The sequence below is a fragment of the Lissotriton helveticus genome, chromosome 10, assembly GCF_964261635.1.
Source record: "Lissotriton helveticus chromosome 10, aLisHel1.1, whole genome shotgun sequence".
NCBI lineage: Eukaryota > Metazoa > Chordata > Amphibia > Caudata > Salamandridae > Lissotriton > Lissotriton helveticus.
The window spans coordinates 385,823,161-385,850,454 of NC_136071.1; the positions used below are offsets into that span (position 1 = coordinate 385,823,161).

General features: G+C 51.0%; 1 protein-coding gene across 6 annotated transcripts in view; it reads right to left on the reverse strand.

Moving 5' to 3' along the window:
* The window catches only part of ABCF2 (ATP binding cassette subfamily F member 2), a 526,550-nt gene that overhangs the window by 122,663 nt on the left and 376,593 nt on the right, over positions 1-27,294 (reverse strand). The window lies entirely within an intron of this gene.

A 27,294-nucleotide genomic window follows, 5' to 3' on the forward strand; every position in this document is an offset into this window, starting at 1 on the left:
AAGAGAAAATTCAGATGCTCACATAGGAAAGTGACAACAAGCGTAACGTGTTAAGTGGGGGTGACTTTAAAATATAAACATCGCATTGACAATACATGGAAGACCTCCTCATAAATAAACAATACAAAGTGTACAGAGTTCTTGTTATAAGGGGTCGACGGCGTTTCAATGTCAGCTATTCGAGATCATCTTCAGGACATAACAATTGTGAGCAAGCGGAATTCAAAGCAGAGTGGTGCTGGGGAGCGAGAAACGAATAGTTTCTTACCTGTAGGTGTAGTTTTGCAGCTTGAAGATCTTTCTGGATTCACTATGCTGTGCATATTCCGCAATCTGGTGGTTGGGTCCGGAATCGTAGTCTTTTTTTTCTCTTTTTTTTGTAGCCCAGGTGGACGTCGACGTCCCACCATTTGGTGTACCTTCGGTGACGTCGGCATGCTTCCGGCGGAAGCTCCCACCCTTTGGCGCCATCTTCGGATTCTTTTTTCTGTCTCTTTTTCCTGTGTTTGTAGTGAATCCATGGCTATGTTTGTTAATCTTTTTTTTTACGTAATTCTTAACGTATCTTGTAAGCTTCAACTTTCTTTATTTCTATGTGTTTCCACCTTCTTCTCCAGCCTCATCTTTCTGGCGGAGGCGGGTGGGTTCACTAGTGAATCCAGAAAGATCTTCAAGCTGCAAAACTACACCGAAAGGTAAGAAACTATTCGTTTTGCAGCGTGAATCTTTCTGGATTCACTATGCTGTGCATAGATTTTGTAGCGGTTTCGTTACTTTTGTGGCGGTTGGGTGGAAGATGAGCGTTGGTTGTTGAATATATGTTGAAGCACCCTTTGTCCTACTTGTGCTTCTTTGTTCATTTGTACATCCACTGATAAAATTAAGAAAATCCAACTGGACTTAGAAGCTGTTCAGAGAACTTCTCAGACCCTACCTGCTTTACTGCTACTGGAGAGACACAAATTGGAGGCCCAGTTTGTTGCTTTCTCGCCTGCTTCTGAATCTGACATACGGACAGTCCTGGCGGCCTTAAAGTCGGGGTCACCCTCAGACCCATGTCCTGCTAGGGTTCTGGGAGGGATAACGGAAACCATTAACCAGGAGGTGACACAGATTATTAATCTTTCTCTATCCTCCGCTACTGTCCCGGGCAGTTGGAAGCAAGCGAAATTACTACCACTTCTTAAAAAGGTTGGACTGGACCCAACAGCGCCGTCGAGCTACCGGCCCATCTCATTGTTGCCAGCTTTGGCAAAAGTGTGTGAGAAGGTGGTATTTAGACAGCTTGATAGTTTCATCGAGTCCTCCCAAGCGCTACATCCAGCACAGTCAGGGTTCAGAGCCGCCTATAGTACCGAGACGGCACTGGTCGAGGTCTCGGAGGCGGTTCGGGAGTGCCTGGACGGGGGTGGCAGAGCGGTCCTGATTTTATTGGACCTCTCTGCCGCCTTCGATACGGTGCCTCACTCACTGCTCCTTGCGAGACTAGAGGCCGTTGGTATCTCGGGGCCTGCCCTTGACTGGATAACATCATTCCTGAGTAATAGGACACAGCAGGTCTGGATGCCTCCTCACACCTCCTCGCCGAAGAGACTGACGACAGGGGTCCCGCAGGGGTCTACTTTAAGCCCCTTACTCTTCAATGTATATATGACTCCCCTACTTTATCTGGCGGAACAGCTGGGAGCCAAAATAATGGTCTATGCGGATGATACGCAGCTGCTTTTCACCTGGCCTAAGGGTATCTTTGATCCATCTACCGTACGGCTCTGCCTGTCAGCGGTCTTTCGGTGGCTTGCACAGGTCCAACTTAAGTGCAATGAGGACACGTCCGAGGTCCTTTTCTTTGGTTCCTTCCCTGACAACTTTAAGGACCAGATATGGCCCTCGGACCTGCCCTAACTCAGTGGGAGTTCCAGCCAAGAATCTGGGGGTCTGGTTTGGACAGGACCTTAAATTCTTGGACCACATCAAAAAACTGACTGGCATTTACTTCGCCACTCTTAAAACTTTGAGAAGATTTTTTCCTCTTCTCCCTAGAGTAGCCAAAGAGACTATTACGAGCCCTGATTCTGTCTCGGCTCGACTATGCAAACGCACTATTTAGTGGCTTGCCCGACTACATGGTACACCGCTTGCAGGTGATCCAAAATGCGGCGGTTCGTCTGTTATTCTCGCTACCTAGGAGATCCAGTGTGCGGAGCCATATACGAAGCCTTCACTGGCTTCCAGTGCCGCGTCGAATTCTTTTTAAGGTTCTGGTTCTGGCATTTCGAGCTGTCCATCGTCTTGGAGCGGTTTATCTGCAGAAACGGTTCTCATTCTACACCCCAAACCGTGCACTGCGCTCTGCCAACCAATGTCAAATGGCCCTGCCTAGATACAAATATGCCAGACTGGGAGGCCAGTCCATTGCAGTTAAAGCCGCCAGAGCCTGGAATGCACTTCCTCTGTACCTTAGAGCCTCTCCGACCATCTCTGTTTTTAAGAAGGGGTTAAAAACCCATCTGTTTAATGCCCCTCTGTAGTTGGGTTGGTTATGCTATGTTCTGACACTCTCCTTGTCTAAAACTCATCGCGCCAGGATACTCTGTAGTAACAGAGCGCGATACAAAAGATTTAATAACATAATAACAGTGCTTAGTGAACGTGTGCACTGAAGCCCATGTTGCTGCCAGGCATATGTCCTGAATTGGTGTGTTGGCCAGAAAGGCAATTGTTGCTCCTTTCTTCCTGGTCGAGTGGGCCTGTGCCCCTCCTGTTAGCTCCTGGCCCGCTTGCTTGTGGCAGAATTGTATTGTTTGTGCGATCCATCGAGCTACGGTGTTCTTAGTCACTGGTTTACCCATGTAACTGTTTGCAAAGGATACGAAGAACTGTTTTGTCTTCCTGTGTCCCTTCGTCCTTTCAATGTAGTGCATCACTGCCCTTCTTGCGTCTAGAGTGTGGAGCGCCCTCTAAGCGCTTGTCGTGGGGTTTTGGAAGAAGCTAGAAATCTGAATACTCTGATTCATGTGGAACCTTGACACCACCTTTGGCATGAAGTGCGGGTCTGTCCTCATCACGACCCTGTCAGTGTGTATCTGGATGTAGGGTTCCTGCAGTGTTAAGGCATGCAGTTCACTCACCCTGCCGCTTTCATTGTCAACATTTGCAGTGATGCTTTGTGGATGGGTTCGAAAGGTGCTTTCATGAGCTCGGTCAGTGCCACATTCAGGTTCCAAGCCGGTGGCGGCATTCTTTTTGGTGGCGCTATTCTTTTAGCCCTTTCCAGGAATCTTTTTACGACTTGAGATGTAAAGAAGCATCTCCCTGTTTCTCCTCTTGTGTATGCCACAATCGCTGCCAGGTGTACCCTCAGATGAGGATGAGCTTAGCTTAGCTTTTATTAGGTGCGTGAGGTACCTTAGCACCGTTGATTCCCTGGTCAGCTTTCTATGGAGTTTTTTCTTGCAGCACCATTGAGTGAATCTTTTCCATTTTCCCCATAGCACTTGCGTGTGCTGGGCCTTCTTGCCTCTCGCAGCACCCGCAGGGTGCTCTCTGGTAGTTTTAGATGTGCAAACTCTAAGTCCTCAGGAGCCAGGCTGAGAGGTTGAGGCTCTCCGGCTCTGGGTGTAGAACTTCTCTGTTTTCCATGGAGAGTAGGTCTCTTCTTTTCGAGAACTTGTGGGGGGGGGGGGGCCCTGCGCCATCTCCATTATCTGTGAGTACCAGGTCTGCCTGGCCCATTGTGGTGCCACCAGGATGAGCGTCATGTTGCTCGTCATGCATTTGTTGAGAACCCTGGGGATCAGTGGTATGGGGGAAAAGCGTAGGCAAATGTTTTTGACCAGCTTATCCATAGGGCATTCCCCTGTGATAGTGCCTCTGGTTGCCTGGATGCAAAGTATTAGCATTTTGCATTCCGGCGTGTTGCAAACAGGTCTATTGTCGGAGTGCCCCACCTCCTGAATAGTCTCTCTGTTTCCTGTATGTTGAGTTCCCACTCTTGGGATGCTGAAGTCTGCCTGCTGAGCCAATCCGCTTCTACATTGTCCTTCCCTGGCAGGTGTATGGCTAGCAGGACTATTTTGAGTGGTATTGCCCATCTCCAGATTTCCTGTGCCAAGCTTGACAGAGGGAATGATTGAGTCCCCCCCCTGTTTGTTGATGTAAAACATCGTTGTGGTGTTGTCTGTTTGTATCAGCACCTTCTGGTTGTACAGGGGTTTCTGAAAGGCCTTGAGGGCAAGCAACACTGTTTTCAGCTCCAGGTAATTGATGTGTCTGACCGCATCTGTAGGGCTCCACAGACCCCTCACTCTGAGCCTGTTCATGTGTGCACCCCATCCCTTCTGGGATGAGTCTGTGGTGATGGTCACTGTTGGGTCCGGTGGTGTTAGAGGTTTCCCTATTGTTATCCTTTCTTTGGTCCACCACTTTATTTCTTCCTGCACCCTGTGCGTTACAACCACTAGATCCTCCCAACTTCCTGTAGCTTGTGACCATTGCTGTTGCAGCCACTCTTGGAGTGGTCTCATCTGTAGGCGTACATTGGGGACCAGGTGTATGCATGACACCATCATTCCCAAGATCTTGCTCACTGTCCTCACTGTCAGAGCTCGCCCCTTCTGGTAGTGACGTTTCTCCCTCAGTAGGCTGAGTGTTCTCTTTTCGCTGGGTAACACCCTGCATTGGACGGTGTCGATTTGAGCTCCCAGGAAGACCTTCACCTGCTCCGGTTCCATTGAGCATTTTCCCCAGTGTATGGAGAATCCCAGGCCTGTTACCGTTCTTGTGACCTGCTCTGCATGATCCTTGCATGTCCTGTAAGTGCTTGCCTTTATGAGCCAGTCGTCGAGGTAGGGGTACACGTGTATCCCCTTTCTTCGCAGATGTTCGGCCACTGCTGCGAGGCATTTGGTGAATACCCTTGGTGCGGACTTTAGACCGAATGCCAGGGTTGTGAATTGGTAGTGATCCTTGTTTACTGTGAATCTTAGCATGTGCTTGTGCTGCCTGTTCATGGGGATGTGCAGGTACGCATCTCTGAGGTCTATGGTGGACAAGAAGTCCCCGGCCTTTATCTGCGGGATGACCTCTTGTAGGGACGTCATCTTGAATTTTTGGGTCTTTACATATTTGTTTAGGAACCGTAGATCCAGGATGGGTCTTAGGCTTTCGTCCACTTTTGGCACCAGGAAGTAGCCTGTTCCGTTCTTTGAATGGGACCGGTTCGATGGTCTCTTTGAGGAGGAGTTCTTGAGCTTCCTCTTGGAGCAATTGCAGCTCTCTTCCAGAGTGCTCTCTTCTCTTTGGCTTTCTGTTTGGTGGTCTCTTTTCCAACTCTATGCAGTATCCGAACTGCATGATGTTGAGTATCCACTTGTCTGTGCTTATTTTTCTCCACTCCTGGAGGAAAAATCTCAGCTTGCCTCCTACTGGTGTTACATGTTCCTTTGTGTCTTGTCCGTGTAGCCCTATCCTCTTTGTTTTTCCGTGCTCCTCCCCCGGAGGGTTCGAGTGGGTGAGCACCTTTTTCCCGTGTGCAGTCACTTAGAGGGGGGTTGTTCACCGCCTCTCCTTCTCTGGCCCGTCCATTTCCTCTTGATCAAAAGGACTGGCTCCTGTTCTGATAGTCCCAGTTTTGCCTCTGCTGGCCCTGGTGACCTTGGTTGTCACTCTGTCGCCCCTGGTGGAACGCCTGGTGCGATTGTCCTTGCTGGTTTCCACCCCTGCCGTTCGGCCTCCGTGTAGGAGTGCTCCTTCTCATCCCCCTGAATTGCAGGGCCCCATGGACCTTGCCGTCTCGTTGTCTTTCTTCAGTTGGGCGAGTTTCTCATCAACTGGGGCTCCGAACAGTGTTTCACCATTGAAGGGTGTGTTCAGGATGTTGTTCTGAACCTCAGTTTTGAAGCCTGAGATCCTGAGCCAGGTTTGCCTTCTCTCTGTGATGCCTATGGCCATCAGTCTGCTGGATGTTTCAGCCCCATCCAAGGCTGTCTTCAGGCACGAGGTAGCAATGCTTTTCCCCCTTCCACAAGGTGTGATGCCCTCTCACGGTATTGCTCCGGGAGGTGCTTGAGCAATTGGCCGATCTCATCCCAATGCTGGTATTGATGTCTATTCAGGAGGGCGTTGGAGTTAGCCATCTGCCAGTGCGTTGCGGCGTTCCTCTCTATTTTTCTGCCCGTCAGGTCCATCCTCCTGCTTTCCTTGTCAGGTGGAGGCCCAGATGTTGTTGGGACGTTGGCCCTTCTTCTGGCTGTTGCAGCGATTATTGAATCTGCTGTGACGGACCCCTTGATGTAAGCAGGGTCCTGGGAGGAGAATTTGTATTTCTTCTCCGTCCTCGGCGTTACTGATCTGCATGTAGCCGGGTTCTTGAACGCTTCCTTTCCCTGGTCTGTGATACTTTTCAGCATGGGCAAGCATTGGCTTCTTGTCTGCGTGGGGAGCAAGGTTTCCAGCAGGAAATCTGCTTTTGGCTTCTCTTCTTCCAGCTTAACCCCCATAAGCTGCTGCTGCCTTCCTGACAACCTCATTGGCGCCCCAATGTCATCCGGCGGCGAAGGCCTCGAGGGGTATGTCTCCACAGCCTCCTCCGGGTTTTCGGCCTCGATGTCCTGCCATTCCTGGTCTTGGGCCGTCGAGGATTCTGAACCGTAGCTTGACTGCTGCTCCCCATATTCCCCTTCTGTGTAATAGAGGTCCTCTTCCTGCTCCGGAGTTTTCGGCGGCTCTTCGACGTCGAACTCCTCGTGCTCCTGCACCTCAGCGACGGCCGTCGCTGGCTTCGAGGGGATCATGTAACTTCTCATCCTTTCATCAAAGTCTTTCTTTCTCTGAAGGATGTTCTCCATCTCGAGCCTTCTTTTCTTTCTCTCCATCTGTGCGGCCTGCTCGTCGAGCGTTTCGGCTGCTCTCTTCGACGTCGAAGCTTTTTTCGGCTCCTTTTCCTTCGAAGTCGAAGACCCTTTTTCGGGGGCTTGCTTCGACGACCTTTGCTTTTCGCCGGTCTTCGGCCCCCTGGAGTCCTTCTCGAAGGATCCGCTGGGCTCTTTTTCGGAGGATGCAGCTCTTGACTCTGACTTTCGAGAGTCTGCCTCTGGCTTTCGAGGCCCTGTGGGGGTTTTCGGGGTCGTAGACTCTCCTACCTTGTCAGACGTTTTCTTATCGGTCTCTGCGACCGTGAAGTCATCTGGACCCTCGGCGATGTTGTCCTCGTCGTCGGTGGAGAGGCCCAGTTCGTAAAGCGTCAGGGCCTGGCCTTTGCCCTGCATCGTGTGGTGAGCTGTCCTCTGTCTCTCTCGAACTCGGAGTGTCTTCGGCTTGAAGACGGAGCAGGCGTTGCAGTCTCTGCTCTCGTGGTCGATTGGCAGGCAGAGGTTGCAGGCCGGGTGCTGGTCCTCCTGCGCGAACTTGTGGTGGCAGTTTTTGCAGAATTTAAAGGGTGTCTTGTACATCCCTGCGCTCAGGGGGCCCCCTGTGTGCGCATTCCTCCAAGGACGTCCAAGATCTCGAGGTTCTTCCCTTTCTTCGTCGTGTCTTCTCTGATGGTATTCTCCCAATCTTCTCAGGTCTTTACCATCGAAGAGTTGTTGTATTTCCTCCTTTTCTCCTCCAAAACTTCTGGAGCTTCACGCGACGATCCTGACCCAACGGCGGAAAAAAGAATCCGAAGATGGCGCCCAAGGGTGGGAGCTTCCGCCGGAAGCATGCCGACGTCACCGAAGGTACACCAAATGGTGGGACGTCGACGCCCACCTGGGCTACAAAAAAAAAAAAAAAAGACTACGATTTCGGACCCAACCACCAGATTGCGGAATATGCACAGCATAGTGAATCCAGAAAGATTCAAGCTGCAAAACCACAATGTGGTGCAGCGGGTCAAGGCTGCAATGTGAAGTGAGATTCTTCGTTTGCTGATTATTTTCTCCGGAGGGCATGCCTCTCGCATTCAGCACCTCCGGAGAAGCAGAACACAGCTCAGCTCTTCGCTGTCAGGCTTACTAATGCAGTCCTGATTTGAAAATAATCAGCAACCGAAGAATCACACTTCGCATTGCAGCCTTGACTCGCTCCACCACATTGTGGTTTCCAATCTGGTTTTGTTGGGATGACGCCGGAATAAGCGGCCTCTCCATGCGCAGCTCCAAGTAATTTTTCCAATTACGCACTACATATCTCCTCAGTACCCTAACTGGCAGAGGCCAGTCACAGTTGGAATAGTTCCATGTCCTCCGCTTCAAGTATCAGGGTTTCAACCCCCTTGCAGCACTCCCCTTCATTTGTCGCTCCCCTGCACCGCCCGGTTTTGATTTCAGCTTGCTCACAATTGCTATGTTGTGAAGATGATCTCAAATAGCTAAGATCGAATCGCTGTCGACACCCTACAACAAGGACTCTGTACACTTTGTATAGTTTATTCATGAGTTCTTCTATGTGTTATCAATGCGATGTTTATATTTTAAAGTCACCCCCACTTATCACGTTACTCTTGTTGTCACTTTCTTATGTGAGCACCTGAATTTTCTCGTGCATATTCTCATAAAATAAATAAACGTTATTTTGACTAACATTTCCCTGTTCATATTACGGATAGCTACCGGAGATATTCATCAATCTCAACTCTAGCGCATTGTCCCTAAATCTGACACTGCTTTTTCTTTGGACCTTTTTGGCCACATAAGAAACATTGTTTTCTTAAACATTTTCCTACCTAGGCATATCGACCTGAATGGAGACCTATAACTTACTAGGATGTTGACCATAAGGATGCTATGCCCTGTACCACTTTCAATGTAGATTTTTTTTATTTTCAATCAACTCTCCGCCTTCAACAGGGTGGACAGAGTCGCATTTAAATCCAGGAGAGGTGCAAGCTGCAAAACTAACAAATACACAACTTTTTGAGCATGAAATGTTTACTAGTATATTTTTGTCATGTAGAGGAGGGTTTGAAGAGTTATGCTAATTAAGAGTTACATTTGTTTGACTTACTTTCATCTTATATCAATGTCTACACAATACTGTTTGGTAAAAAGAAGTATTCTTGACCATGCTGCTGCATTGTAGAGGTCTTGTAATGATGCATTACCAAGAACAGCTAATGTTGCTTCTTTCTAGTGCAATACGCCCTTTAACTGTGAGAAAGTGCCCTCTTTCTGCATGGTTGCCCCCACGTTTTGCTGAATAGCTGATGTGCTTTGACTGAGTGTGCCCTGGGTTCTTGCTAATCAGGTACCCAGGGCCTATGTTCTTTCCCTAAACCTGCATTAAAGCCTAAAACCAATTGGCATCTCTGGCCACAGTTAAGCCCCAGGTAAATGGTACCACAGGTACCAAGGGCACTGCGACCAGAGAAGGCCTCCAAGGGCTGCAGCACTTGTGCCACCCTTAGAGGTCCTGCACCTTCACACTCGCACACTGCGTTTGCAGGCTGCATGTTTTGGTGCAGAACAAAGTGAAGAGTCGACATGGCACACATCCTTGTGTGCCATGCACACAACCCACAGCCCTTGCATAGGTCAGCAAACCCTCTAGCTGGGTTCACTATACCAGTGGTGAGGATATATGTGCATGAGACCTGTACCCCTACAGTTTAAGTCAATTCTTAGACATTCTAAGTGCAGTGCTTCCATGAAGAATATATAGTGCTGGGAGTTTATCATTACGAACTCCACAGCACCATAATGGCTACACTGAAAACTGAGAAGTTTGGTATCAAACTTCTCAGCACATTAAACCCACACCGATGTCAGTGTGGGATGTAATGAAAAATGCACATAGAGGGCATCTTAGAGATGCCCCCACAAAACTAACCTACCACGATGTGACGGGGTGGGTCCCCGAGGGCCCCTGGAGGGGGGTCAGACTACGGACTGGTGGTCCGACCCCGCTGTCTCACCTGACTCCGTTCCCTCCCTACAGCAGCCTGGCCAGGACGTGGAAGTGGACTGGAGGGCTGGTGACCCTGAATACTGGTGGCCGACGTCGGACCGAAGCGAACCCTGTACCTTTAAGGACTTGGAACCCGCACGGGTAGCCCCGCCCCTTGAGAATGACGCGCCGGAGTCAAAAGGAGCCCGGATCAAGGAAGCGACGGACGGCGTTTTCCCAGAGTCAAGGAGAGAAGGAGAGTACCGTGTGAGCAGTGGCAACGAGGAGCAGGAGGCCAAACCGAGGAGAGGAGACGGAGAAGCCAGGAGGCCAACAGAACAGCAAACCGCCCGCCACGTTCCCACGGGGGGAGCGTGGCTCCAACAGGTACGGGGCCGTGTGGCGGGTTGGATGGGAAACAGAGTCCCGCCTGTTGTAGAATAATTGTACAGACCCGTGTACAGCTCGCCCCTTGAACAACCCCCCCCCCTTCCACGAGCACTTCCTCACGTCATCTGATTTGTACATAGCACGTGTCACGGGTTTCCCTCACTCCCGGTCCCCCACCGTGTATATCCATACTCGGTTTTAATACGTCCTCTGTCTTCTTCTTTTACATACGGAGACCCCTGGCCCGGAGGACGTGTTGAACCGGCACCGGAGGCAAACTGGATCCACCCCGCACCACGGCATATGATCCAGCCGCGTTCGCCAGGGAACGCATCAGCAGTCGGAGGCGAAAGACATACACAAATAAAACCTTCCTTGAAAAGTCTCTACAAGTTCTCTGCCTCTCCTTCCTTCGAACCGCCAGCGAGGGTAGAAGAGGATAGCATAAACCCCGAGTCCCCAGGTACCCCGGGACACACGTATCCAGGCTGAGTGGCTGCTTTCAGCTGCCACCACCAGACATGATTCTGGACCCCTGGGTCGAGAGCCAGCCGCTCTTGGGGGACTGCAACAATGCACATCCTGGGACAAGGTGTCAAGTCTCCTCCCCCAGGATGGGCAGGATCCACGAATGGGGAAGCTTCAAAGGCTTGCCACCTTTGTGAGCTTCCCCAGGCCACTTGCTGCTATCAGCGACTGGTCCCCACAGGTTGTGACCCCCACTTTGAGCTGGAGAACCGGTGGGAAAAACAAGTGAGGAAGAGAGGTGTGCCCACCTCTGCCAACTCCACCCCTTCAGGTGGGGGAGGAGAGGTGAAGCACAACTCTGTCCCCGCCATGTAATAGTGGTAGCATGGTCGAGCAGTAAGGCAGTATCAGAGGACAGTATTAAGCATTTGATGTACACACTGAATCCGCAAATGAATTCACACACTGAAGAACTGAACTCTAGGCCAATTGTTTTTATATAAATATATACTTTTTATTTTTAGAACCAAGCAAGCCTGGCACATGTAAGCATGAAATACTTTTCAGTAATAAGATACTGGATGTAGAACAGTTTGAAAATGCACCAGAAATTGTACTTTGTTCGATTTACATGGGAGCAGTAGTATGCAACACTTGGCAAATGCAGTACATTGAAATGAATAGGCTTTTACAGTAAATTGCAGGTATGTTACTTTTCACGTGACTTTTCTAACTCCATGCTGGATACCTAGATTCAGCACTGGGACATTTCCTGAAAACATGCGAGTTAACACGTTTTGGTTATTTCTGCGATTTTTAAAGAATATTTTTAGGTTTAAAAACTCCACACTTGGAAACTTTTTGGAGAAAAAGTGTCAATGTTATCCTATGGGGGGGGGAAACAGGGTAATGGTTCACAGGTAAGTAAACGACTGTGGGATTTAAGGTTATGGGGTTAGACTCCGGGGTCCCCCAGGGTCCGTGATGCACTGTTGCACCCTCAGCGGCACTAGGGCGGCTGGGTGCAGAGTGCTGAGGCACAATGTTATCCAATGGGGGATAGGGGGCCTCCGGTTGGTGGCTGCTGGCAAGCAGGCCACTGGGTTGTGGGAGCAAAGCTCCTAAAGTTAAGGTGAGGGCAAAGGGGGGAACAAAGTCGAACAAAAAAAGGTGCACCCTCAGCGGCACTGGGGCGAACGTGTGCAGAGTGCTGTTTGGACGACGGACGACCCATTTTCCATGGAGAACCTCCGGTTTGCAAAACACTGCAGGCAGGGAGACGAAAAACTTCTGGGTGCGACCACCACTTGGAGAGGTAAGTAGGAAAGTTAAGGGTTGGTTAGACACCGTTTGTTTGGGCACACAAGGCTGTGGAACGTCTGTTGCAGGGGTGCCTTTTGGGGTCAGAGCTTATCAGATCCTGGTCGCGGTTAGGGGGGCCTTCTGGATTTAGGTTGCAGGCTTCGGCTGGAGGCTTGAGGCAGTTCAGGGGTCGCCGGATCTCGGGTCAGGATCGCCGGGGGGACCTCCTCGTGGTGTTTTTCCACTCAAGCTTGGGCCGGGTTCGACGGGTGCAGAGTGGGCAGGATTCGCGGTCTCCGGTTGGCACCAGAAGCTGCAGTTTGGACAAGTCCTGTGTTTACAGGAGATTCAGTCTTTGAAGTGAAGGCAGGAAGGTCCTCCGGGGTTTGAGGTTGCTGGCTGCAGGACACACCGGGATTTCGCAGGAGCAGGTTCGAAGGGAGACAGGCCTGTAGGGCTGGGGCCAAGTCAGTGGGCGTCATCCTCTTGTTAGCCCTGCATGGCTCTTCGTCCTTATCTTTTTTCCTTGTCGTTTCTGGATCTGAGGAAGGAAGGAAGGAAGGTTCAGGGTGCCCCCGGCGTCACAGGTAGGTAAAGGGCAGCAACCAATGGGCCCCTTCCCTGGGGTTGGTACACCCCCTATTCTGCCACTCTCCAGTGGGAGGGGGCAGGAGCCTGTCCCTGGTTGGCTGGGTTCCCCATCCTCAAGATGGCGGTGACTCGAGGTTGTGCTTCAGCTCACCTCACCTCACCCACCTTAGGGGTGGAGTCGGCAGAGGTGGGTACACCTCTCTTCCTCACTTGTTTTTCCTGCTGGTTCTCCCACCCGAAGTAGGGGGTAGAACCAGTGGGGACCAGTTGCTGAAAGCAGCAAATGGTCCGGAGAGGCTCACAAAGGTGGCATGCCTTTGAAGCTTCTCCTTCGTGAACCCTGCCCATCCTGGGGGAGGACGCTTGGCACATCGACCAAGGTTGTGCATTGTTTCAGGCCCCTGAGAGTAGCAGCTCTCGACCCTGGGGTCCAGAAACATGTCTGGTGGTGGCAGCCTAGGCAGTCAGTCAAGTCACTAGAAGTTGGTCGAGTTTCAGGGAGTATCTCTAAGATGCCCTCTGTTGTGCATTTTACTTTAACTCCCACACTGGCATCAGAGTGGGTTTAATGTTTTGAGATGTTTGATACCAAACTTCCCAGTCTTCAGTGTAGCCAATATGGTGCTGTGAAGTTCGGAATGACAAACTCCCAGAACCTTATACTCTTAATGGCAGCACAGCACACAGTGCCCAAGAATGGACTTGGGCACTGTAGGGGTACAGGACTCATGCACCTGTACCCTCACCACTGGCGTAGTGTACCCTGCTAGAGGCGTGACTGATTTATGCCAGGACAGTGGTTTGTGGGCACTGAACACAGGGATGTGTGCCATGTCGACTCTTCACTTTGTTCTGCACCAAGACACGCAGCCTGCAAAGGCAGTGTGTGTGTGTCCGGGTACAGGGCCTCCAAGGGTGGCACAGTAAGTGCTGCAGCCCTTAGAGGCCTTCTCTGGTCACAATACCCTGGGGACCGGTGGTACCATTTACCAGGGCCTGACATGTGGCCAGAGATGCCAATTGGGTTTAGGCTTCAAAGCAATTTTAGAGAAGGAACATAGGCCCTGGGTAGCTGATTAGCCAGAGCCCAGGGCACACTCAAATAACATCAGCAATTCAACAAAAAGGGGGGGCAAACCATGCAGAAAGAGGGCACTCTCATATGCGGTCCTCCTTTTCCTGTAGTTTCTTCTGGTCTGAGGAAGCAAGGTTCAGTGGTGCCCCTAAATACTGAAAGAGGAGCGTTACAGGTAGGTAAAAGATTAGGACCAATGAGTCTCTTCCCTGGGGTGGGTACACCGCCTACTGCTCCCACAACCTTGTGGTCTGCTTGTGAGCAGTCACCAACCGGAGGTCCCCTAACCCCCATTGTATAACATTGGGCCTCCGCAATCTACACCCCGCCGCCCTAGTGCCTTTTGTCACTATCACCGAAAGGAGGAGTCACCTACCTCGTGACTGGAAAGGAAAATGCTACTTACCAGTATGCATCTGTTCTTGGCATGTAGAAGTGTAGAGTTGTATACTTCAGCATAGATCGCCATCTGGTGTTGGGCTCAGATATTTGCAGTTTGGTTTGGTCGAAGAAGTCTTTGTGGTCACGAGATAGGCAACTCCTTCTGGTGATAGTGCGCATGGGCATCGACTCCATCTTTAGATTGTTTTTTTCCGCCATCGGGCTCGGATGTGTCCTGCGCTCCAGTCTGGCCATAAAGGGTGATGGAGTTAGTAAGAGAATAGAAAAAGATGTCCATGTAATGGATCTAAGTAAGATAATACTGCAACAGATAAAGGTGTCTGGGGAGGTGGGCGGGCTTATGCAACACCAGCGCCTGCTTCACACAGGTCGCCGTCGTTACGGCGGTCGACGTCGAGTGGACGAGAGATGCATACAGCGCCGTCCCCGACGCCGAGAAGACAGACGCGAGAGAGATAAACGTCTAGAAGGCGTGCTGGTTCGACGTCGAGAGGCTTAACGACTTCAAGACCTGCCTCAGTAAGGTCTGGAGGATCGGTGGTCCTGGTGACGGAGTCAGCCTCACGCCACTCGTTTTCTCACTCTTCCAGGTGGGCGTCCTCGAGATCAGCCTCACCGGAAGTTAGAAGCCACCACAAGTCCCCTCCTTGACAAAAGGAGGCACACCTTCTGCTGTTCGGTTGTCCCAGAGATGGCAACTGCCCTTACGCCGCTGGCAGGATTCTGGGGCGACGAGGGGAATGCAGGAGTATGCCAGCTCTGTTCGCAGATCTCCTCTTCAAAGGCTGGTGGACGAGGTGGACAGACAGAGCCCTCCCAGGCACACAGAGGCCTTCTGAGGAGGGGCCCTATAAATCACGTTCCCCAAGACGAGAGGAGCGTGCGATCAGGTCACGGGAAAGGAGGCGCAGCACTCATCGCAGTAGAAGAACGCCATCTACTTCCTCAACTTCCTTTACAAGGTCATCAAAGAGGGATTATCCACCTACGCTCTCGGACAGACCTATCTCCAGGGTCTCTCCGATAGATGACAATACCTACCATGAGGTCCTGCAGAGGGGGGCTCAAAAGCTCAATATTGAGATGTCTGTTCCTAAAGTCACTACAACAGTGATTTTCGAGACACTTCATCAGAAGTCTTCATCTCGACCATTGCTCCCTCTGGTTCCAGGGATTCTAGACCCTGTCATGGACACTTTATTGTCTCCAGCAACCATCAAAGTGGTGCCAGCTCGCATCCAAAAGAAATACAAGCCGGCTACCTCGGACCCGGTCTTTGTTAAGACTGATCCACCTGCAGACTCTGCGACAGTAGCCGCGGCACGAAAGACATTGAATATGCTACTTACCAGTATGCATCTGTTCTTGGCATGTAGGGCTGCTAACATTCATATCTTAGCATTAGATCGCCGCCTAGTGTTGGGCTCGGATGATTGCACATTGTTGTCCTGGAAGAGTCTTCGAAGTATCCTGAGATAGGTGGCTCCTCCCCTGGACTACAGTGCGCATGGGCATCGGCTCCATCCCCAGATTGTTTTTCGCCATTGTGGCAGGAGATGGAGTGAAAGTGTAAAGGATGTCCATGCTAATGAATAAATACAATAGTATGTCTGCAGCCGCGACAGGCACCGGGGAGGAGGGCGGGCGATATGAATGTTAGCAGCCCTACATGCCAAGAACAGATGCATACTGGTAAGTAGCATATTCAGTTCGAGGCATGTGGGCTGCTAAATTCATATCTTAGCATAGAATACATAGCAGTCCCTCCATCAGCGGCGGTTGCCTGTGCCGGCTGCAGAAACCTGAAAAAGTGTCTTGAGAACAGCCTGTCCTACAGCTGCTTGCTGCTTGGAATGCACATCAACACAGTAGTGTTTTGTGAAGGTATGTGGTGTGACCCACGTGGCTGCTCTGCAAATATCCTCTAAAGGAATGTTCCCTAGGAAAGCCATGGATGCCCCCAGTTTGCGTGTGGAGTGCGCTCTGGGGGGTATTGTTAAAGTGCGCTTGGCTTTCTGATAACATATCTGGATGCACTTAACAATCCACCTGGCTATCCCTGCTTTAGAAATTGGGTTGCCTTTGTGTTGTGGTGCGAAGGCAACAAAGAGTTGTTTTGTCTTTCTAAAGGGTTGTGTTCTGTCTATGTAGTACATCAACGCCCTCCGCACATCTAAGGTATGGAGCATTCTTTCCGCCACCGTTTGCGGGTTTTGAAAGAATGCTGGCAAGTCAATAGTTTGATTAAGATGAAACTGTGACACCACCTTAGGAAGGAATTTAGGGTTAGTGCGTAGCACCACCCTATTTGGGTGAATTTGAATGAACGGCTCTTGTATGGTGAGCGCTTGCAGCTCACTGACACGCCTCAGAGACGTAATAGCTATCAGAAAGGCCACTTTCCACGTAAGGAATTGGAGCTCACACGAGTGCAGTGGCTCAAATGGTGGCCCCATCAGTCTGGTGAGAACGACGTTGAGGTTCCACACCGGAGCTGGTGGAGTTCTTGGGGGAATGACTCTCTTCAGACCTTCAAGGAAGGCTTTAATGGCGGGCACCCTGAAGACAGAGAGGTGCTGCCTGTTCTGAAGATAAGCCGCTATGGCCGAGAGATGTATCCTAATGGAAGTGTACGCCAGATTGCACTTGTAGAGATGTAACAGATAACAGATGATGTTGGGAATAGATGCATCTAGCGGGTTGATGTCATTGGACGTACAGTAGATGACAAAACGCTTCCACTTAGCAGCATAGCATGCTCTAGTAGTAGGTTTCCTCGCCTCCTTGATGATACTCATGCATTCTGGAGGTAGGTTAAGGTATCCAAACTCTAGGACTTCAGGAGCCAGATCGCCAGGTTGAGCTGTCGTGGATCTGGATGCTGAATGTCTCCATGGTTCTGCGTCAAAAGACTGGGTGTGAGGCGCAGTCTTTGATGCGGCACCACCGAGAGTTCGAGGAACGTGGTGTACCAAGCTTGGCGCGCCCACGTTGGAGCAACCAGGACGAGAGTCATGGAGTGCTGCCTTAGCTTTCTTGCGACCAGCGGTATTAGAGGGGCTGGCGGAAAAGCGTATGCAAATTTGCCTGACCAGTTCATCCATATCGCATTCCCCTGCGACTGTGGGTGAGGGAACCTGGCGGCAAAGAGTCGGCATTTTGCGTTCTCCTTTGTTGCGAACAGGTCTATCTCCGGATGACCCCACTTTTGGAAGAACGGGTGGAGAACAGAAGGGTGTATCTCCCACTCGTGCATCTGATGGCTGTATCTGCTGAGCAGATCCGCCATCTGATTGTCCTTGCCCGGGAGGTGTTCTGCCATGAGGAAGATGTTCCTCTGAATGGCCCATTTCCACATGCTCTGAGCCAGATGAGACAGCTGTGGCGAGTGGGTGCCTCCCTGCTTTTGAATGTAGTACATCGCGGTCATGTTGTCCGTCCGGACTAGCACGACCTTGTTGCTCAGATGTACAATGAAGGACTTGAGCGCCATGAAGATTGCCATCAGTTCCAGATAGTTGATGTGCATCTTCTGTTGCTGCGTCGTCCATAGTCCCTGCACTGTGTAAGTGAGCACATGAGCTCCCCATCCCTGGAGAGATGCGTCCGTTGTCAGGATAATCTGCGGCACAGGCTCTTGGAACAGTCGGCCCTTGCAAAGGTTGTGTGGAGTCCACCAATGCAGAGAGTCGTATGCCCGACTGGTAACCAACACTAGGTCTGTCAATTGCCCACGAGCCTGTGTCCACTGATTCGCTAAGCACTCCTGGAGCGGGCGCATATGCAACCGTGCGTGAGGGACTATGAAGATGCAGGAGGCCATCATGCCTATCAACTGCATGAACACTCTCGCTGGCAGGGAGTGTTGTGGTCTGAATCGTTGGATCAGCGACTGAATGCTGTCGATTCTGACTTGGTTTGGCTGAGCCATGGCTGTCAGGGTGTTGATCGTAGCACCCAGGAACTGCCGGACATGTGCCGGCTGGAGATGCGATTTTGGGTAGTTCAGGGAGAAACCCAGATCGTGAAGCAGGCGAATTGTAGTCGACATGTCTGCGGCGCACTGTTGCTCTGACTTGGCTTGTACGAGCCAGTCGTCTAGGTAGGGGTAGACATGGATATTCCGCCTCCTGAGGTGCGCCGCCACTGTCGCTAGACACTTGGTGAACACCCTCGGGGCTGTTGTGACTCCGAAGGGTAGGACTTTGAACTGGTAGTGCCTGCCTTGAATAGTGAACCTGAGGTATTTCCTGTGTGACGGGTGTAGTGGAATATGGAAATAAGCATCCTTGAGATCTAAGGTTGCTAAGAAGTCTCCCTGGTTTAGCAAGGGAAGAATCTGCTGCAGTGTAAGCATGTGGAAATGTTCCGATAGTATGTACAGGTTGAGGGGACGTAGATCGAGAATGGGCCTGAGAGAACCGTCCTTTTTTGGAATAAGGAAGTACAGGGAATATACCCCTGTGCCTTCCTCCCCCACCGGCACGAGCTCGATTGCGCCTTTTTGCAGCATCGCCACTACTTCCTGCTGCAATAAGTGCAAGTGCTCTGCGGACATAGGCCTTTGCCTTGGTGGGATGTTGGGTGGAGTGGACTTCAACTCTAGGCAATAACCATACTGAACTAATTGTCGCACCCACCTGTCTGTGGTGATGTTTCTCCAGACGGGCAGGAACTGCTGCAGTCTCCCCCCGACAGGTGTTAGGTGGTCGGGGGGCAGTGACAGAGAGTCACTGTTTGCTCGGAGTAGAGGTGCGGGAGCTGTTGTTTCCTCTGCCGCGACCTCTGTTGCTGTTGTTCCTATAACCTCCCTTGGTCTGCTTAGTGAACGAGGCTTGCGCCCCACCCTTGGAGAACTGGGATTGTTGACCCATCTGTCCTCTGGTGACTCCACGTGCACCTGAGCGACGAAAATTGCCGCCACGAAACTGTTGGGACTGCAGAGCCCCCATAGATTTAGCAGTTTCCGTGTCCTTTTTTATCTTCTCTAAGGTGGTGTCAACATCCGGACCAAACAGACTATCAGGATTGACCGGCTGATTCAGAATCGTCGTCTGAATATCCTGCTTGAACCCTGAGATGCGGAGCCAGGCTTGTCTTCTCAGCATAACGCTAGTGTTGATAGCCCTAGCAGCTGTGTCCGCAGCGTCAAGTGCACACTTGATGGCTGCGTTTGATATTAGCTTCCCTTCCTCAATAAGCATCTTGGTGCCTTCTTGGAACTGTGGGGGCAGGTGTTGTATAATTTGTTCTAGGGTGTCGTAGTGCGCCCTATCATAACGCGCCAGGAGCGCCTGTGTATTTGCGATGCGCCAAAAGTTTGCCGCCTGTGCAGCCACTCTTTTGCCTCCTGCCTCAAGCACTTTGGACTCCTTGTCCGGGGGAGGAGCTTCACCCGTTGTCTGGGAGTTGGCACGTTTCCTGGCATTGGCAACCACAAGAGAGTCCAGTGGCAACTGTCCCCGGATGTAGACGGGGTCCGCAGGAGCAGGCCTGTACTTCTTTTCAATGCGAGGGTTGACCACTCTAGCCCTCGTAGGCTCCTTAAAAATGTCTCCAGCATGTTTGAGAACACCTTTCAGCATAGGAAGTGTTTTTACTGTCCTCTCAGATATGGCAAAGGTGTCAAAAAGGAAGTCTTCCTCAACCGGGTCGGCATGCATGTCCACATCATGATTGGCCGCCGCCCGTTCAATCAGTGCATGAAATCCTGCTGAGTCCTCAGTCGGGGATGCACGTGCATTAAAGGTCTGCGGGTCTTGGCCCGCCCCCTGGGTGTTTTGGTCACCAGAGTCGTCGTATGAATCTGGTTGTACATCAGGGTCATCGATGGGGAAATTGTACTGTTCATCCTCATCATCTTCCTCACCCACAGAGTGTTCTGGGGAGGGAGTAGGGCTCCGTCTTGGAGGAGGCTGAATCGGCTCCGTGAGGCCTACGGCGTCAAGGGGCACCCTCTTCTTCTTCAACGGGATGACGTAGGGGTCCACCGGCTCCGAAGTGATCTTCCGTTTATAGAGGGTCAGCTTGCCGGTGGCAGCATCGATGAAATGCTCTGAATCGTCCACCGATTCGAGTACACGACGTGGAAGAGGGTCTGGCAGTGAGGAAACCTGCTTCGGAGCCGATTTCGTCGAAAACGCTTTCGGCGCCTCCTTAGGTGGCAAGAGAAAAAGGAGTTTCCCCGAAGGCTTAGCCGGAGCGTCCTTTTGCGGCTGCGGTGATGGCATCGGAGCCGATGGAGCAAGGGCCTTCTCCCTGATTCTCTGCAGTGACTCCGCAATAGGGGACGGTACACTGCCAGTTGGTTTTGTCGCCGACAAGGATGCTTTGAGCGGTCCCGCGGATCCGACGCCCTCGCGGGCCTTGTGCGGTTTGGGCGCGGAAACCTTCTTCGGGTCCTCCGAATCTTGAGGCCGGGGCGCCGACTTCTTGGGCGTAGCCTCTTTGGAGCCGACCTTGGCGGGCTTGGACGGCGCCGGAGCCGTTGATCCGAGCCGACTATCTTTCTTGGGGGGCCCTCCATCGGGCGTCGGCTTCGATTTCGGAGCGTCGGAATCGACCGACTTCCTCGGCTTCTGCGGACCGGAGGTCGACGGAGCCGACGGGGTGACGGGCACCGACTTCTTCACAGGCACGGCAGCCATCTTAGGATCACTCGAGTCCTTTGGTTTCAGTTTCGATTTCGGGTCGGCCATTTTAGGTGTTGACGACCCCGACGGTTTCAGTTTCGGTTTCGAAACATCGTGCCCAGCAAGTGAGTCCGAAGCCGGGCCTGAAGGCGGGGCTGTGGCTTGCGGCAACGGGTCCAGGGTAAGGCCGACAGGCGATCCCGTGTCCCGGTCGTCCTCGAAACTTTCGGGGCAGAGCTCGTCCGCAGAGCTGTCCGCCGCGGCCCCATAAATTTCATCGTCGTCTCCTACCTCTTCGACGTACTCGAGGACCGGACCCGCGACTCCGTCGTCGTCACCCGGATCCGCCTCGACCTCCGACTGTGAGGGGGAGATTTGTAGAAGGTGACCCTGGACCTCTTCTTCCGGGTCGCCGAAGATGTTCTCCGGATCCGGGGCCGCTTGCCTAGCTTCCAAGCGCACCGCGCGCCGAAGCTTGAGAGTTTTCTTGGAGCGGAACTGTGCACAGGCCTTGCACTTGCCGTCGTCGTGGTCCGGTGAAAGGCACTTGTTACACACAGGGTGTAGATCGATGTGTGGGTACTTAGACCCACAGAGCGGGCAGTACTTGAACGGGCTCCGCTCCATGTCCGTAAAGGCTTGCTGTCGTGTCGCGATGAGAAGGCCTCAAAGTTTAGAAAGCGAAGAAAACTCCGCTTATTCCGGCTTCAAGAGACGGAAGACTCGAGACCGAGCGCAGACAATACCGACGCAAGAAAATCGAGGCCTTTTGGCCGGTAAAAGATAGTTTTACTTGGTTCCGACAGTAAGACGTCGAAACCACATCCGAACCCAATGGCGGAAAAAAACAATCTGGGGATGGAGCCGATGCCCATGCGCACTGTAGTCCAGGGGAGGAGCCACCTATCTCAGGATACTTCGAAGACTCTTCCAGGACAACAATGTGCAATCATCCGAGCCCAACACTAGGCGGCGATCTAATGCTAAGATATGAATTTAGCAGCCCACATGCCTCGAACATGCGGTCACTGCTACCTCCTCGGTTCCACCGGATAAGGACAGCAGATCCCAGGACTCATGGGGTCGTAAGGTCTGCAGCTTAGCGGCTTCTACCTTAAAGGTCTCCAGCGCGGTGGCGCCGTTGGGCCGCTATGACAGAGCTTTGTGGGACTCTTTGGAGCGCTTTAAGACCAAGCTACCAAAGGAAGATCAAAAGGACTTTGGCGAGATAGTGACTGAAGGATCTTTGGTGGCAAACCAAATGATTAGCACAGCTGTAGACGGGCAGTGTTATCAGCGCATTCTTACGCGCATGGAATATGCGCCAGGAGATCATCCTGGTTGAGATTGACAGGACTCAAACCGGATGCGCAGCACAGAATCTTGAACCTCCCTTTTTCTGGTTCCTCTCTCTTCGGCACATATGCAGATGAAGAGATGAGTAGGATGAAAACCGAGCTGGACACAGTCAAGGCAGTCGGTTTGGAAAAGAAGTTCAAGTGCCGGTACAGACCCAACCAGCGCAAGGGGCCCCAACAGAGGGTTCAAACCCATCAGTGGTCCCAGAACAAGATCCAGGGCAAGACCCAGTATCAGGGAAAAAAGTCCAACAGAGGTAGAGGTAGAGGTGGTCACCAGCAGCAATCCGCTACCACAGCAAGAGGAGGGAAGTCATGAACGATGGCTTCCTCTGGCACCGTTGTCTACTCCAGTGGGAGGAAGTGCTTCACAACATCTGGCAGAGTGGTGCAGCATCACAAAAGATCGTTGGGTGCTGAATATACTGTGCAATGGATACGTACTACGTTTCCATGCGCTCCCAAAAGACATACCTCCGAAAAAATCTCGACCTCACCAGCTGCATCGGAAGGAGGTGAAGGCTCTTCTTCAAAAACAAGCTATAGAAGAAGTTCCTCCCTCTTAAAGAGGAAGAGGTGTTTACTCCAGGTACTTTCTGGTCCCCAAAAAAGATCAAGAGCACAAGTTTCATCCCATCCTGAACAAGGTCATGGTCAAGGAGAGGTTTCGCATGCTGGCCCTTCACCAAATATGTCCACATCTAAAAGAAGGAGATTGGATGTGTTCGGTGGACCTACAAGATGCTTACTTCCATATTCCGATTGCACAACGTCATCGCAAATACCTGCGGTTTGTGGTCGGCCACAAACACTACCAGTACAAAGTCCTTCCCTTCGGACTCAAGTCAGCTCCACGAGTCTTCACCAAGTGCATGGCAGTGGTGGCAGCCTTTCTGCACAGAGAAGGTCTCTTCATCTATCCTTATTTGGACGACTGGTTTCTGAAGGGACCATCCCCGCTGCAAGTGCAAAACGACTTCCAAGTCTGTCTCCGACACTTACACAATCTCGGCCTCCATGTCAACATGGAGAAGTCAGTGCAACATCCCACCCAGTCCATCCACTACCTGGGCTCCGTTCTGGACACAAACCTGGGAAGAGCGTTTCCTTCGGAGGAGAGACTTTCTTCGATGCAGCAGAAGTGCAGAACTCTTCTCCAAGCACGTAATCCAACGGTCCGACAAGTGGCATCCCTGCTGGGATCCATGGCGTCTTGCATTTTTCTCACCCCAACGCCAGGCTGAGAATGCACCCGTTACAACAAGCGTTGGAGAACCAGTGGGATCAATCGACAGGTCGCTGGGAAGATCGCATCACTCTCTCCCAGGCAGCGAGAAACTCCATCAAATGGCGGACTCAGCCTCGGAATCTGTTGGTGGGACTTCCTTTTCACCAGCCCATGCCGGTGCAGTCGGTAGTGACCGACGCCTCTCTGCAAGGCTGGGGAGCACACATGGGGTGCCTCCAGATACAAGGGCAGTGGTCAGTGAAAGAACAATCCTACCACATCAACATGCTGGAGCTACGAGCAGTCCACCTGGCTCTGAAAGCTTTCCTTCCAGCAATCGTATCCAGCTCGGTCTTGTTCCAGACTGACAACACGACCACCATGTTCTCTCTCAACAAACAGGGTGGTACTCGGTCACGCCCTCTCTCCCTGGAAGCCCAAGCGATCTGGCACTGGCTGCTTGCCCGGAACCTCTCGGTGGTGGCAGTGCATCTTCCAGGAGAGCAAAACATCAAGTCAGACACTCTCAGCAGGCACTTCGAAGATCAGCCAGACTGGGTGCTGCACGACGAGGTAGTGGCAGACATTTTCCATCGTTGGGGTCGTCCAACAATAGATTTGTTCGCAGACATCGAAAACAAAAAATGACACCTTCGCGTCCAGATTCCACCGTCCAGGGATAAGGGGTAATGCGCTTTTGATGGATTGGTCAGGGACATTTGCCTACGCCTTTCCTCCCCTGCCTCTGATCCCGAATGTGGTGTCCAAGCTCATCAGATCCAACATGCAGATGATCCTAATAGCTCCAGACTGGCCACGACAGTGGTGGTACCCAGACCTTCATCTCTCGGTTCTTCCACACAGGAGACTGCCTTGCAGGCCGGACCTGCTGACCAAGATGGGAGGGAGGATTCTCCATCCCAACCTTCCCTCGCTGAACTTAACAGCATGGCTCCTGAGGTCCTGCAATACGGACATTTGAAATTGCCTCTTGATTGCATGCTCATTTTAAAAGAAGCTAAGCGACCCTCCACAAGAGCGTCATATGCGTTTAAGTGGAAGAGGGTTTTTCTCTGGTGTAGAGAGCATCACCTTGACCCTACAAAGGGGCAGGAAGATGTTATTCTTCCGTACCTTCTTTATTTAGCAAGATTTGGTTTGAAATATGCTTCTATCAGGGTGCATTTGTCAGCCATTACGGCATATTGGAAGTCGCCTACCCAGCCCTCATTTTTTCAAATGCAGGTAGTCAAGGACTTCTTACAGGGGTTGAAGAAAGTCTATCCCCCTGTGCGGAACCCTTCTCCTCCATGGGAATTAAACCTAGTGTTATCTAAGTTGATGGGGCCTCCTTTTGAGCCCATCCACAGAGCCTTCTAGCAGCATCTGTTGTGGAAGGCCGCTTTTCTGGTAGCCATAACATCAGCGCGCAGAGTAAGCGAGATCCAAGCGCTGTGTACAAAAGAGCCTTACACTGTCTTCCACCACAACAGAGTAGTCTTGAGGGCGCATCCATCTTTCCTTCCGAAGGTGGTGTCTGATTTTCACAATAATCAGTCCATCTCCCTTCCATCTTTTTTTCCAACCCCTACGACCCCGGCTGAGCAGTCGTTGCATTCCTTGGACCTCAACAGCGTGCTTAAATTTTACTTAGACAGTACCAATGGTATAAGGAAAACAGACCAGTTATTTCTCATCCTTCTCGATCTCTCCTCAGCATTCGACACAGTTAAACACGAGAACTTACTCGATCTATTAAACACAAGAATGGGCATATCTGGGACTGTTCTCAAGTGGTTCACCTCCTTTTTACACAACCGTTCACAAAGTTTCAAAAGCAACAACCTGATGTCCTCCCCGGTACCTGTATCGCTGGGCGTCCCTCAAGGATCCTCCCTCTCCCCAACACTGTTCAACCTAGTTATGGAACCTCTCACTACTCTGCTACAAACATCCAATGTTCACTTTCACATGTATGCCGACGACACCCAACTTTATCTCAAAATACAATCTCCCAAGGACATCATGCTTCTGAACACCACGATCAGAAACACCCAATCCTGGCTTGCCGAGAATCACCTCAAACTCAATGCGCTGAAGACTGAGTTCCTCCTGATCTCACCTCCCGGAAAAATCTCTACGGCTCAAACATGGCTTAAGCACTTAACGGCTCTAAATTTACAACCTACCATAGTAGACTCAGCAAAATCTTTAGGCATAACACTTGACGCCAATCTCAACATGCAGCAGCACATCAGCAAGGCAACCAAAGGAGCGAATTTCCAAATCAATACCTTGAGGAAACTTAAACCCTACCTTCCAGCCAAAGACTTCCAAACTGCAGTACAATCTATAGTCATCCCGCACATAGAATACGGTAGCACCGCCCTCTGCGGGCTCCCCCTAACTACAACGGCACCCCTAAGAGCGTCTCTTAACGCTGCAGCGAGACTCATCACTGGCTCAAAAAAACACTCGCATATTTCCCCTGACTTTAAATCCCTGAACTGGCTACCTTTTGAAGCCAGAATACATTTGAAAATCGCCTGCTTGACGCACAAGGCGGTACACATGAACTCACCCGCCTACCTCACTCAAAAGCTGACTATTTCTGGGGGCTCTAGAACTACTAGAAGCACAAACAATCTTCTGCTGAAGCCTCGAAGATTTCGGAAGGAAAAAACCTATAAACGCTCCTTTTCAGGAATGGCACCCAGGATCTGGAACGCACTTCCTAGTGAAACCAGGCTCATCTCCTCCAACAAACTGTTTAAGAAAGAAGTAAAAGCGATCCTCATGGCTAAATACACATGATCTATTATTCTGCATTTCTCTTGAATCCGCTTTGTACTACCTGCCTGACCTTGGTCTATTTGTATTACTTGTATTATCGTCTTATTTGATTGTATTCGCTCCCTCCTTGTATATTTTTATATTGTTGACGCACCTGTTTAACATTACACACCTTACCTACTCCACCTCAACTATCCCTACTCTTGTACTACTGATGCACCTGTGTGACTATACACCCTGCACACACCTACCTCAACTTTGCCTTTATGCTATCTTCAAAAGCATTTTAAGCACGTTTAAACATGTATAGGCTCTTTATTTTTGTACTTTTATATTATTGGCGCAACGGTTTGACTATGCTCCTTGTACCGACATTACCTCACCTGCGACCTACCTCTTGTATTTTGACCTACCTATGTAACTATGCACCTTGTACCTAACTACCTCAACTACTACTCTATCACCCTTGTACCTGTAAAGCGCTCCGATATCTGCAAAGATCTTGTTCGCGCTATATAAAACTTTCAAAATAAATAAATAAATGGTGCCATGAGAACAGGCTTCCCAGCAGCTAAGAGATCCATTTCCAGATGGATCGTATCCTGCATTAACTTAGCTTATCAACTGGCGAAAAGGCCCTTACTGGTGTCGCCTAAAGCGAACTCCACTAGGGGGGAAGGCGGCCACAGTGGCGTTCTTACATGATGTCCCCATGTCAGAGATTTGCAAGGCTGCGACCTGGAGATCGGTTCATACCTTTACAAGGCACTACTGCCTAGAATCCGATTCCAGGGCTGATACTCAAGTAGGCCAGGCCTCCTTGAGCAATCTGTTTGGATAGACATCTATCTGACCAGGCTTAGTTCTTCTAAGTTTTTGCGATGCAGTGCGCGCTAGGAAATTCGTTTTATTAATTAAATTGTTTACTTACCTGTTATTATCCATGTGCCGGTTTTTAGCCCTCTCCACCCTGCCCCTCCCCCTCCCCGCCTCCCTGCCCCACCGTAACACCCTCCACGGCCTGCGGCTGATATATATATATATATATATATATATACCCACAACAAAACCTCTGAAGAAGGAACCTCCAACCCTTCAGGGCGGCCTCTGGCGGGCACGGAGAGGCCCGTAATTTCATGCCACATGAGAAAACAAACTGAGGCCCATCACTGGAGACAAGACGCTTTATTC